This window comes from Python bivittatus, unplaced genomic scaffold (assembly GCF_059951505.1).
Source record: "Python bivittatus isolate LINGU-HERP-01145 unplaced genomic scaffold, Pbiv_v1 ctg000190_np1212, whole genome shotgun sequence".
Lineage (NCBI taxonomy): Eukaryota > Metazoa > Chordata > Lepidosauria > Squamata > Pythonidae > Python > Python bivittatus.
In genome coordinates, this window is record NW_028277042.1 from 17,005,477 (window position 1) to 17,018,592 (window position 13,116).

Here is a 13,116-nt window from a genome sequence, read left to right on the forward strand (position 1 = left end):
TATCTTCTACATCTTGAGCTTTGTTTTAAGGCACTTTAAAAAAAAACCAAGAGTACTGTAAATAGTAGGTTGCTGTAAGCAGGTAGAGACGTATTTGATGTCTTCTGTGCAATTTTGGGGGGGTGTTTTAGCATTTCTTATAGTTTGTCTACTAGTTGTTCTCTTCAGTCCTTCTCCTCCCCCTGATTTCTGCTTACTGTAGCAAAGTCACATCAAATGTAAGCTAACAAAATACTGTCAGGTTGTTGGGTATTTTTATGGACAGCAATAGACAGGAGCAGAAAGATCTGGTGTGCTAATAGGCAAACTCACATGAGCGACCTGGTCCACTGACAGATTTCTCCTTTGTTCTCTCACTCGACCCACTTTCTGCTAGTGATTTGTGACATATTTTTCAAGAGATCAAATAAATCGCTGACACCTGATTGCATTGTAGTGCTTGTTTACAGTTGCAATTTTTTTTGAAGGACCTTGAGACGAGATGGAATGTTTTAACTTGAAATAATTAAATTTGCATCTGGATTGTGACAGGTGTTTCCTTACATATATACCCAGCTGAGCATCTTTACCATAATGGGCCTTCAAGGCACTGAAAGAAAACAGAGGGTGTTGGTAGACAGTTACCTTTCCACTTTTGTTATCTGCTGTTTGAGGTTCATCAAGTTGTGCTGTCATCACAGGATGTGTGTGAACTTCCCAAGGTGTTTGGCTGGTTTCTAGTGAAGTCTTGGGCTGTTCCTGTGAAACAGTTCTCCACGCTTAGCAACATATTTGGCTGCTGTTTTCGTAATAAAGCTTAGTTTAATCGGCATTTATATGTGTCAGATGTGGAGGCAAGCTTAGGCTGAATCCACATATCACATTAAACTGTAGCTTGAGTAGGTTCACACATGACATTAATTCATGAACCATAGTTTACAAACCACAGATGGTTGGTTTCACACGTAAAAAGCAAGCAAACCACATATTGGCATAGTGTGATGTTTGTACTCAGTCTCCTAAGATGAAAGGTGAAGCTGATCTGAAGCTTAGATGTGTATAAATGGAGGCTCAAAATTGGGTGAATCTGCCCCCAAGACCAAGCTGGTACTGAACTGTATTATTTAACATGACAGAAGAGAAACCATATTGAATCAAATTAAATTGCAGTTCAAATTCAATCAAATTTAGTTTCGCCTTGACCCTAACTTCTCCTGTTACTAGTTTCACTCAGTCCTGGAAGGTAGTCCCAGCTTGCTACTTAAGAGTGTATATACTTCTCAAGTTGTTACCAACATCTGAGGCTAGGATCATCTCTTCTGTTGTGATGTGGCTAAATAAATGGGAATGGTCTGGAGATTGCAGCAGGCAGGAGAGGTGCAATGGAATAAGTGGAATGAAGCCACGATCCTGGCTACCAAGAACAGAAATGCCTGCTTCTTTGACGCTTGTTTGTTAGTGAAAAACGACAGCAGCCATTTTTATTGATTTTATTATAGTATCTATGGGCTTCTTTTCTTGACAAAAGTATGCCCTGCCTTTTTGCCAGTGTGCTTGCGGTGTTTTACAGTTTAATGTATATTTACAGTAAGAAGGAAGTAAAGGGACAGCTAAGGAGGAGGTGATACTTTTGGAGGAAAGAGAAGCAGAACTCTAGATCTCACCCATTGCAATAGCTATAAATCTCTCTTGATGCAGCCACACCGTTGATGGATGGCGTTCTGGGAGAGGAGGAGTCAAAAGCAACAGCTGGTCCCAAACTAGCAAAGTCTATGATTCTCTTGCTCAGCACACTCAGCAATGTCTTAAGTATGGTTTCTTGAATAAGCTACAGTTGCCTGGCTCTAGATAAACCATAAAGCACCAGGGTTATGGCTCATAATATGGGTGGTGATGTAAGTCTTTAAATAAATAAATAAATGGCTTTGGTTCGTTCATCCTGTTGTAACCAAATGATATGGAAGCCTATGATGATTTGAAGTTGGAGAGATGGTAGCAATCTTATTGATGGTGCCTGGATCTGTAGGGTGTGTTGTTCCTATCAGTGCTGTGCAAGAAGAAAAAGAAACGTGGCATTTTGTTCCCTCTCATTTCTTCAACTGATGAAGCAGAATTGGCTTTCAAAATGTCTTTCAAAGGAGAAGAGAATGTTGGTAGACTTGTCACGGGTGGAATGGAGTATTAGATTTTTTTAGTGATTGATGCTACCTGGCTTTCATTTTGTCATTTCTTCAGCTCTCCTGGCTTCTCGTTCAGCTGCAAAGGAAGTCATCAAGAGGGCCTCCCATAATCCAAACTGCAGACTGTCAGGGAGGTTGGAGAGTAATAGAAAGTAATAGAAAGATTGATTGGTTGATTGATTGATTGATTGACTGATTATGTGTCATCAAATAGGTATCAGTACTTAGCAACCACATAGGCAGATTTTCTCCAGGACAGTCTGGAGAAACTGGTCCTTCAGGTCTTCCAATGGTGCACCCATTGCTCCTGTAAATGAGTCCATCCATCTTGCTGCTGGTCATGATGGAACGAACTGTAACATTAAGCAACCTCCGGGAGTATCTGTCACCTCCATCAATAAAAGTGGTGAAAGGTATCAACAGAAGATATGGAAAGCAGTTCTCAGCTACCCAAAATATAAAGTAAGAAGAACATAAGGTTCTTTCACAATGTATTTTGAAATATCTCAGCACGGCATTATTCTGTGCAGATGCTTAAATGGTTATATTTAGCTACTTTAATTTGATACAGAATAATTCTACCACTGTGCTTCAGGACAGATTATGGTCTGATATATATTTTGGCATCTCTTAATTTCAGTGAGGAGAAGAAGTATCACACTCCAAAATGTCCAGGAAGGATCCTTTCAGATACTAAAATGGAAAACAAGCAGAAGATGGATCTTTCTTGACCTATCTTTATTGTCTGCCGTGTATAACATAGGCTGGGAGAAGCAATTCTTTGCAGCCCAGTGACTGTACGCAAGATTAATAGGACTATAATCATGGTCTGACCCAACTGGCCCTTGCATTATTCCTTGTTTATAGTTCTCTCATCTCTATCACCTTTGGGCTATAACAAAATGTAATTTATGTTTAGTATTGCTAAGTTGGAGATGAAGGGTCAGTGTTCAATGAGGGATGTCTGTGATGAGTATGTAGGTGTAAGAAATCTTACACAGGGATGGATGGGAGATAGCTCATAAAACATCTCCATGTAATATGTAGCAGTTGAAAAGCACAGAAGGATGCTGCTATTCCACAGCAAATTCAGGTGAGCTGCTAAGAGCACACACTGTTCAAGCTGTGAAGTAACACTTCAGCCAACGGCAAACTTTGCCTAATGCGGGGGCTGGCATTCTCTTTGTTGGTTTGAAAAAAGGATTAGGGAAAGCCATGAAGAAGAATGCCTCTCTCGGTGAATATTAATAATGGTGACTAAAGCCGTTGGAGCCAACAGCTGGAAATATCTACAGCCTACATTCTACTTATGGGTTTTCTCAAAATTAGGTTGGTCATTGTGGGAACTGGGCTTGACTGACATTTGGACTCATCCAGAACTCTTCTTTATTGTTGGAGATGGTTTAAGAGAAAGGCCTTCTAATAGACCAGCTCATATGGAAATATTGGCGCCCAAAGCTTTTCTCTAAACATGTCCAGAATATTTCAGAGGTTCATATGCTAATGTAATTAAGGCTGTGATTAACGTTGGATTTTACAGCAGTTCCTCCATCATAACATCTTTCTTTCTACCTCAAATAGCAAATCTGTAGTGTTGGTAACTAATAACAACACTGGAAGCGCAGAGATACAGATGTGCCGTAACAGGAGACTTCAGCCCCACATTATGTCCCAAAAGTCTTAAGTGCAGCCTCCAGAGATCTCCAAACATTTTCTAAGGAAACATGGATTCTGACAGTAGTTATAAATTGCTACAACATCAAAATTGTTTAAGTAGTCTGAAGCTCTTGGCAGAAAGGAAAACCGCTACCTTGCCATTCAGAATCGTTCAGTGGCAAATTTACTAGATGCACATTTCTGTGGCTTGGTACCTCATTGTACCACTTTTGGGAGCCATTACTTTTTCTTTCATCAACAAGACCTGTTGGACAGTTTTCTACAGCAGTCTACAGTTACGTCATTCTAGTAAACGGGGCAGGCCCTTATGCACAGCATTTCATAAATTATTGAACTTCAGAAAACTTAAGAGAGAATGCCAGGCCCTGTGTGACTGAAAATTGTGTTCCATCCTCCAGTGCATCTAAGAGACAGACAGGGATGCTTGATCAGACAATACGAGCACTGAGTGAAGGATGGTATTAACATTAAATATTTACATGCCGAGCAAGTTCTTGACAGGAGAGAAGAGTTGGTGTGCTTATTGTTAAGTTGAACAGAGCCCAGATACAGTGCAGTTGGCTGCTTTTTTGAGATTTTCTTCCTCAAATAACGGGGGAACTGGTGGGTGTTAGAATAAGGAATTGCTCATGAAAAGAAACCTTTGGTATTAGCAGATGCTTGAAGATTGAGATGGATATGTCAGTAATTGGAACCATGTTACTAAACTCCATCAATCTACAATTGAATATACTGTAGACTCAAATATATAGGTGTATTTATAGTATATATTTTAACTATAAATATATATGTAGTTAAATTAATTTCCTTTTTCATAAAAATAAGCAAAAATGTTAACCACCACCCCCCTGACAATTTTTACACTGTATTTTTTATCAGAAGGAATTTAAGTTTTTAAGTCTTCATTGGAACATAATTGTGGAATATGCATTGACTGTCTTAATGAATGTTAAGTCCATTATGCAACTGTCAGAAGGAGCACGTAGTGGGATGAAAATGCTGTAAGTAGATTAGATAATTTAAGGCATTGAGCAGTCTCTCTTTTGGTTTCACGGTGAATGAGATGGGAGCCCACTGGCTGCAAAGGTGAGGTCTTAAGGTCCTCGTGGACCTTCAGCATGCCAACTTGCTATGGAGATACATGCTCCTTGGAGATTTTCTGTTCTGTAGGGTCAATCATCTAGTCTGTGACTTCACAAATTTCTGTGCCAGTAGGTGCTATTTCTAGTAGGGGGAAGATACTACCAGTGGCTTTGAGTCTTTGAGCAAATTCTACTTTGTGTACGTCTAGAAGGATAGGAAATTTGTAATGAGAAACCTTTGCATCCTATGATGAGTGCAGTTTGTACAACTAACTATGAACAGTGCAGTTCTTGGAAGTCCAATATGGAACCTGTGTTTTTTCTGGATATTTTTGTTAAACTGGTATATTATTAGCACTTAAAGCAGTGGTGGGACAGGACAGTTTTAGTGAAAGGCATTTTCTTCTTTGTCATTTTTGTGCCAGAGTTCATATCATGCCTCTTACAGCATTTCTGGTAATATTAATAAATTAGCTTCAATCTGATCCTATTGCCAATATTGTCCAGAAATGCTTTTTCAGAGTTACAGCATTTGTGTTGGAAACCATCGTATTGGAAATGCATTACAAAAAGCTATTTTTACAGTTAATCTGGATAGAGAAAAAAATATGGGGAAAATGAGTTGTATAAACCACGCGAGAATGATGATTTATAGAAAACTGATACCAAAGAAATATGAAATGTGAATAGGTATTTTATTGTTACTTTTAAAGATGTAACATTTGCTTTAGTGCGATAAACCTGATTGAATTTAATGTCTTCTCATGTTGAACAAGTGAAAGGTTGTTAATACTGAAACAAAATGACATTGAACTGTTTTTTATTGCTTAATGTACTTTGTCAATAAAAGAGAAAAATTATGTATGTATGTATATATGTATGTATTTATGTATATCTGTTCTAGAACTTGGTTGTGTATCTGGTATTTATAACACATGCTCAGTTTTATGGGAGATTATTTTTGATGGGGGGGCACAAAGAAAATGCATTGACCTTTCTGATAGTAATTTCAGTCTATGCTATCATTATGCTTCAAATAGTCTGTTACTTATCTAAATGCTGGATTAATTTCTGTCTCGTACATGATGTATTAGAGACATAAATGGACGAAACCATGTTTCTCTGTTCAGTCTCTCTCCTGTTCATCTGATCCATATTTGGCCGTCTTTGGTTCTTTCTCGGGGGTAAGATGGGATGTAGATGTGCCAATTAAACTTTAAATAGTACTACAGGCTGTGGAGCGCAGATAATTACAGAGACTTGGATCATAGGTGGAACTCCACTGAGTTTCACTTGCAACTTTGCACGTCAAGGTTGGTTTGTAGTTTTGGACTATAGCTTGCCATGGACCTTTGACATTGACCCTGTTGGTTGAGGTAGATAGCAACTAGAGTCTGAAACATTTGGAGGGCCCCTGGATTGCCTGTGTCATGTCTTGTCAAAATAAAATTAATTTGTTCCTATAAATCAGCCTCCCTCAATCGGGTTGTTCTCTAGATACACTGACTTCAGTGTCCAGTATTTCCTAGTCAGCATGTCTATTGCATAGAATTCTGAACTAGGTTGGGTTGGGCAAAGCTTCCCTAAATATTCCTATCACCTTAAGTCAGAGGGGAAAAGCCAAGTCTCGTATCCCACTCCATCTTTCTCCACAGCGTGTCCATGTGTTTGTGGTTCCATACTTGATTGTGGTTTGTGGTTCCATACTTGATTGTACGCTCTGCCTAAATTGGCTTTCAGTTTAGAGGTTGAAGTTTCTGAATGCATCACTAGGTGGCATTGAAACTTTGCTTTATCAAGCAAATTCTTTAGTCCTTCTTGGCCAGCTGCGTTGGTTTTTACGTGTCAGGGATATTGTTTTATTGTTAAAGGGCATAGAGTAATATATTCATCTCCATCCAAAGCAGTCATTTAATGCCCTGAAACATGGCCCTCTCACAGCTCTGGCCTGTTAACTATGCTTATTTGGTGTAATAATTAGCAGAATTTCTCACTAACAGGGGCACTTAACACCGCCTCACATTTTTCCACTTATGTTTTTGTACGTGACAGATTGTGCATTCTGTAAATAAAGTTAAGTGGGTCAGAACCTAAGGCCTGTATGACACTGTTATTTTCTGCACAGTCCAGCGGGTGTACATTAACCTCTTCCTGGATTTTTTCGAAGGCGAATGCAAACAAAGTTTGCGCTTTTGTCTAATAGGATGGGGAAGGTGTGCAAATACAGAGTAGTTAATTTTTCAACTTGGGTGGGAAGAAGAGAAAATAAATGATGCGGGAAAGAAACGGTGGACTCTACAAGTCGTTGGAAGGAAGAAAACTGTTGTGAGTTTATAAAGCCCTTGTGCAGTTTTCATTTGTAATCAATTTACTTTTATATAAAATGCCACAGAGAGGGAAGCGATTTGAGATTTAGTATATTTATTTATAGGAATGTTAACTTTCAACCCTCCTTTTGGAACAAAACATAATACGGTTCTGAAGTTCTTCAGACACGTTCTGCAGTTTTGTTTGAGTTAGTGTAGGGATCACTTTGTTATCCTGGTATTTTATCCCACCTCCATTTTAGTTAAATCACGAAGAAATTCCCTCTCGTTTGCATTTTACAGATTGTTTATATCTTATGTAGACTAGAAGTTATTAAAAATTAAAACTGCAGAAGGACTTTGTAGGCTGTCTGTATTATGGAGGTACATTCTGTCTTTAACAGTAAGAGTCACACAGAGAATTCTGCATTTTTTCTTCCTACCGGTTCTCATTTAATTTGATGAGAATTTATTTCAAGTAAATTTACTTGAGTGGAGTGTAATGTTCTGGCACTTACTTCATAATGAGATGGCCAAAGGGGCATGTATGTGTGTGTGTGTGCAAATGTCCCATCTTCCTTTGTACTGTAATTTATTCTACAGTCTGCATTTTCTGTGGTTTCCACTCAGTTCTAAGCAACTAAGCCATGAAGGGTCTCTCTCCACCAAGGATGTTCTAGTTTCCTTGCCATTTTATTTATTTTTATTTTATTTAATCAATTTGTACAGCCGCCCATCTCAACAAGTGACTCGGAGGATGATATGCACAAAATATGTGTTAGCAATCAGAGGAACATGAAATAAAAACCTGACCTGTCTGCAAGTAAAAATTAAAAAAAATAAATAAATTCAAGTTTGCAGACATCACTGTGTGATTGAAGACTTACCCCTTTTTTAATGCGTATGTTGAGTACCAGTGGCATGAAGTCTATGGCAAACAACCCCACGTGGTGCTCCACTCACCCAAACCATCTTTGGGGATGCAACACGCCAGAATGAAAAGGCTTCCTGAATTGCAGTTGAACTGCAAGAATTTAATCAATGTTTTCTTTTACCAGTTCTCCCTACAGCACGTGATACGTGTAAAAAAAGGGGTAGGGCTTTGACTGTGCAATCATGCCCACTTTAATTTTTTTGACCCACTGCTGTGGCTGTTATTCCTCTTCCACTTTTATCTCCTTGTGAATTACATGGAGCAGGAAAAGGGACCCCAAGTCACCCCATGAGCTTGTGTGGCTGAGGTTGGACTTCAGTCTTAGTCTTCATGGTTTCAATCTAACACTTTAACTACTGCGCTACACTGCCTCAGCATCCTGCTTGCTATGTCCGTTGTGATCTCCTCAAAAATACAATTCAGTGTAGCTCTTGGCCATCATAAACTATCTCAACTGTTTTATGCTGTAGGTTCATCCAGGAATTCCAATAGATTGACCTGGAATTGCCTGGGAATAAACAATGTGGTCTTCCACTGAGCCAAAGTTAAACATTGTTGATGTCTAGTTCTATGTTGGATAGCTTCTGGATTGTTAAGGTTGGCTTTCAAAATAATATTTACCAGATACAAGAAGCACAGTAGCAGTTTGTGTCTTATTACAATGTTGGAGCACTATTTACCTTTGCCCCACTTCCAAAGTTCAGAAGTGTTGCTGAATTGATTAATTCCTTCTTAGCATTTAGTAAATAATTAAAGTTGCAGCAGTTAATGCTTTTACTCTCCATTCACACACACACACACACTGATCTGCTTGTTTTATCCCTTTTTGTGAGCCATTTGTGGCTGCTAGACTGTCTGCCCGAGCTGTCTTTTTGATTATTAATTAAAATAAATAAAATATTGACATGCTTCTAAATCCCAGTCTTTGGCCCCATCTTTCTGTACAAGAATGTCTCCAAGCCTTAGGTAGGTCTAGAGACCTTCTTGGGAAAGAATAATGGTGGGGTTTTTTTAGACGTGTGCAGCTAGAGGCAAGAAGCATACTTGCCAGTTGGGCTTGTAGTAAATAGGCATTTTGTGAATGGCTGCACCCATCATAGCATGGTCTCCAAATTCCAGATATACCTACTTGTCCAAAAAGATTGCCCGTCTACTTTGATTTACTTGTTGCCATCAGGATCTTGGCAGCTGTTTAAAACCGAAAGTGATTCTTTTCCAAATAAGATTCTCATGGAGTTTTCTTTAGCAAGATTTATTGAGATGAATGGGATGGAACTAAAGAATTCCAGCAACTGAACTATTTCCTATTTAGAACCAAAATATCCCATTCTTTGATATACAAGTGTATGCATTCTTCAATTCTTGGAATCCCAAAGCCTTCCTATATGAAAATGTTGAAAGGAGACATGTGCAGAAGCTCTTTGTGCTCTTGGCTTTCTTCAGTTACACCAATGATTGATTGATTATGTGCCATCAAGTCATTTTTGACTCCTAGTAACCCCATAGATATATTTTCTCCATGGCAATCTATCCCTAACCTGGTCTTTCAGGTCATTTACACCATTGGAGGGTAAAATATGAGATTCCAGGGAAGGCAGCGTACACTTTTGGTTCTCCAAGGAGGTAATCTGATGATGTACTATCATCACCTGATGAAGTTACATTCTGGAGGCCTTTTTTAACCATTTGGAGGAGATTGGAAGGGTAGGGATGGGAGTCTGAAGCCCCTCAAAGCAAGTTACTCCTTTTCTCATTTTCAACCCCCCAATCCTTATAAAATTACCATAAAATGGGATTGTTTTTTCAACAGATTTCAGACTGATTTTGGGAGGAGGGAGGATAAGGTGGGAACAAGAGCAGTTTTTCTCCTGAGGACTCCTGCTTCTATTCTTATCCATAAACCTACCCTCAGTTGCCAAAAAAAAAGGCCAAATGAAAACATTGCAGTGCCAAAATTCAGCCATGATGCTGCCATATTTCTGTAGCATAAGGTGATGATGCCAGGACATACAGATTAGACTGGGGTGCAGGTGGCCAGGAGCTCACAAGTTGCTCTCCCCTGAATTCAGGTGACTGGTGCCAAAACTAGTGCGTTTTCAGTTCCAAAGGCCTCTTCATTTATCCATTTATCTTCAAGCATATGACCTATCTAATTTTAACAGACAAGTAATACCTATTTTAATTGTTCTGATTTTATTTGTTACCTCTGTACAAATGTAATAATACCTATGTATTATTTATATATTTTGTTTGGTGTTTAGCCAATATAGTTTTATCTTTATTATCTTGTGCTCCTGGCCCTTGGGTGCCATAGACAGTGGGTCAAATAAACAAGGCCTTCTCTCAATTATTGAACCCAGATGGTTGAAAATGAAGGGTGTTCTTCCTCTCCAGGATAAAAATTTATTTTTCTGTCAATTTAATCAATTAGCATGATGGATAGTCCAAAGAAAGCAATCAGGCCTAAAATGTTTCCTAACAATGCAAATATTCTTCAGGCAAATTACTGTTGATGAAGAAAAGTGATTCCTTTGTTTGGTGGAATGCGACTCAGTTTAGCTTCTGTAGTTCCCTATTTATTGCATAAGAAATCAATACCCCATTGTCTTTTTTTTTTTTTTTTGCTCCTGGAGCCCTCTGTTTTTTTGGAGCAGCAACAACTCTTAGTGTATATTTTTTGCAAGAGAAAGTAGATGATTCTTTGCAATAAAGGAGAGCCAACCTTGGCTTGTCCTGGATCAACTTTTTCTTTTTAACCAACATTCCAGGCTCTCTTTTAGTGGCCCAAAACGGGGGACATAGAATTGCAAAATGAGTATATTGCTTAGATTTGTTTTGAGACTCGGGCCTGACATTTGGTCACATCTGGTCACCCACAACTGGATTCCTATTTTTCTCTAAAGGTCTCTAACTTATTAGGACACAAGACCTCTTGTTTTCACTCAGCCTTGTGTGTTGGAAATGGCTGCTGGTTTGTTCCAAAATCCTCCATTTGAAAATACCTATATAAAATTAAGGTTTCTCTTGAACTTAGGGCCAAACATGAAAGTTCTTAGCTAGAAGGAAAACAGGAGTGTGGAGAAACTGCAGTGTATTTATATTCACAATGTTGAAGATAATTCATGTAGTTACAAAGAGGTGAAAGGAAGCCAAAGTAGATAGGTTTGTTAAGTAGATGGAAGGGTATGACCATTAAGAGAATAGTTTCAGTGTCAGATGGTATAAAATCATATTTTTCCATTGGAAAATCTGTGTCAGTTCATACCTTTGTTAAAATAAATAGGTAGAGAGCCTCACTTATAGTTGTTGAAAGAAAGAAAGTGACATTCTTGGTCTTGGGTTCTGTATTCCCAGTTCCATATTTCCAAGGAATTTGGATGCAGTATCAGGAGTAGACAGTTTGATGTAAACAAAACCCAAAGCCTGTTCTCGTAGTGAACCATTATGGTGTTGGTTCACAGACTTGTTGATAGAAAATAGATAACAGAGTCTTCTTAACCAGGTTAAAAAAAAGGAAGGGATAAATCATGCTCTTTTTCTCTCCTGAAAAAAACATACTATGTAGTTATCCAAATGAAGTTATGCATTCCTTGATCTCTTTCACGATGGATGAGATAACTGGGGTGATCTCACATCATGTTGATGAGAGGTGAAAAACTTACCAGCCATTTTGTAACTGCCTATGAAGATGTTCAAGTACTATGTAATGGGCCTGACAGCTAGTATATGTGGAATTTAATGCTCTGGCTGTGTATTGATCTTCTTTTTAGCCAATGGTGTGGATAGATTCAGTAGCACTTAGCACCTATTCTCAGACTACTGTGCGGCCTTCAGAACAATCATCAAAGGCAGCTTTGTAAAAACTGTACCCTGGGACAAATAGGAGGCTTTTAAAAACTGTAAAGAATTTATGGAACCTGATACATTTTCTTGATGGAATCAGAATAAACTTTGGGGATGTTCTAAGAAGCTTTGTTTTTCCATTTTAGTACAAGATAAATGCAAATGACACTGCCAAGAGTTCAAGGTTTTGACCCCAAAGATTGAACATTGTCACCCATGTGCCAGACATACCAACATATTATCAGAATTTGCAAACATTTTTGGATGGTTTATCCTGAATGCAGGTGATGAATTCGGATGAGGGATTCAGCATCAGAGTAAGCCTTGCAGTGGGGAGAACAGAACTCCTGTGGTAGAAATGAAGCATCTGAGAATTATTAATGCAATTACGTTTTGCGTTATTGGTGTTGGAGGATAGATAAGTTATCGAGGAATTTAATCAAATAAAATTTGACTTGACAGCAGTTTAGGAATTTCTATTAGCTCATAACAACTGGGATTCCTAAAGGGCAAAAATCAGAACAGGCTTAACAAAATTTCTTATTTCCACACCGACAGCTAATATCTTTTCCTTTCTTTAAGATAAGATGATAAGATAAACTATAACGGGACTTTTTGAAATGTACCCTTTAAATGTATGGAATCTGGTAAGAGAGAGGTGTATATTTTGTGGTCTAAGGTAATAGTATTGTATATCTTGCAAGATGAAGACATAGGAAGTTCTTTTTTTTTTTTAACCAAACCTGGGAGAAAATAAAGTTCTGATCACTTTGAGCCAAAGGTGCCTACAATAACGTCTTTACCTGTAGTAACATATACAGTGGTACCTCGGGATACGAACGCCTCTACTAACGAACGTTTCGGGTTACGACCAGCTTCGGCAGGAAAAATTTACCTCGGGATACAAACTCGCCTCGACTTACGAACCGGATCCGCGGCCATTTTCCCTGCTGCCACGCGGTCGCGGCTTCCTGTGGGCGAGGTCGCGGTAGCAAGGAGACGTTCGGTGAGGCTTGTGGTGTGTTTGCAAAGGTTTTTGGTGTGTGTGTTAGCATGGCTCCAAAGAAAATGCAGAGCAGGCTTGGCAGGAGTAAGGCTCTGAAGAGAAAATTGCC

At 38.8% G+C, this 13,116-nt stretch overlaps 1 protein-coding gene across 5 annotated transcripts in view; it reads left to right on the forward strand.

Annotated features, from left to right (window-relative positions):
• Positions 1 to 13,116, forward strand: part of FTO (FTO alpha-ketoglutarate dependent dioxygenase) — a 198,491-nt gene that overhangs the window by 13,469 nt on the left and 171,906 nt on the right. The gene's annotated exons all lie outside the window — the stretch shown is intronic.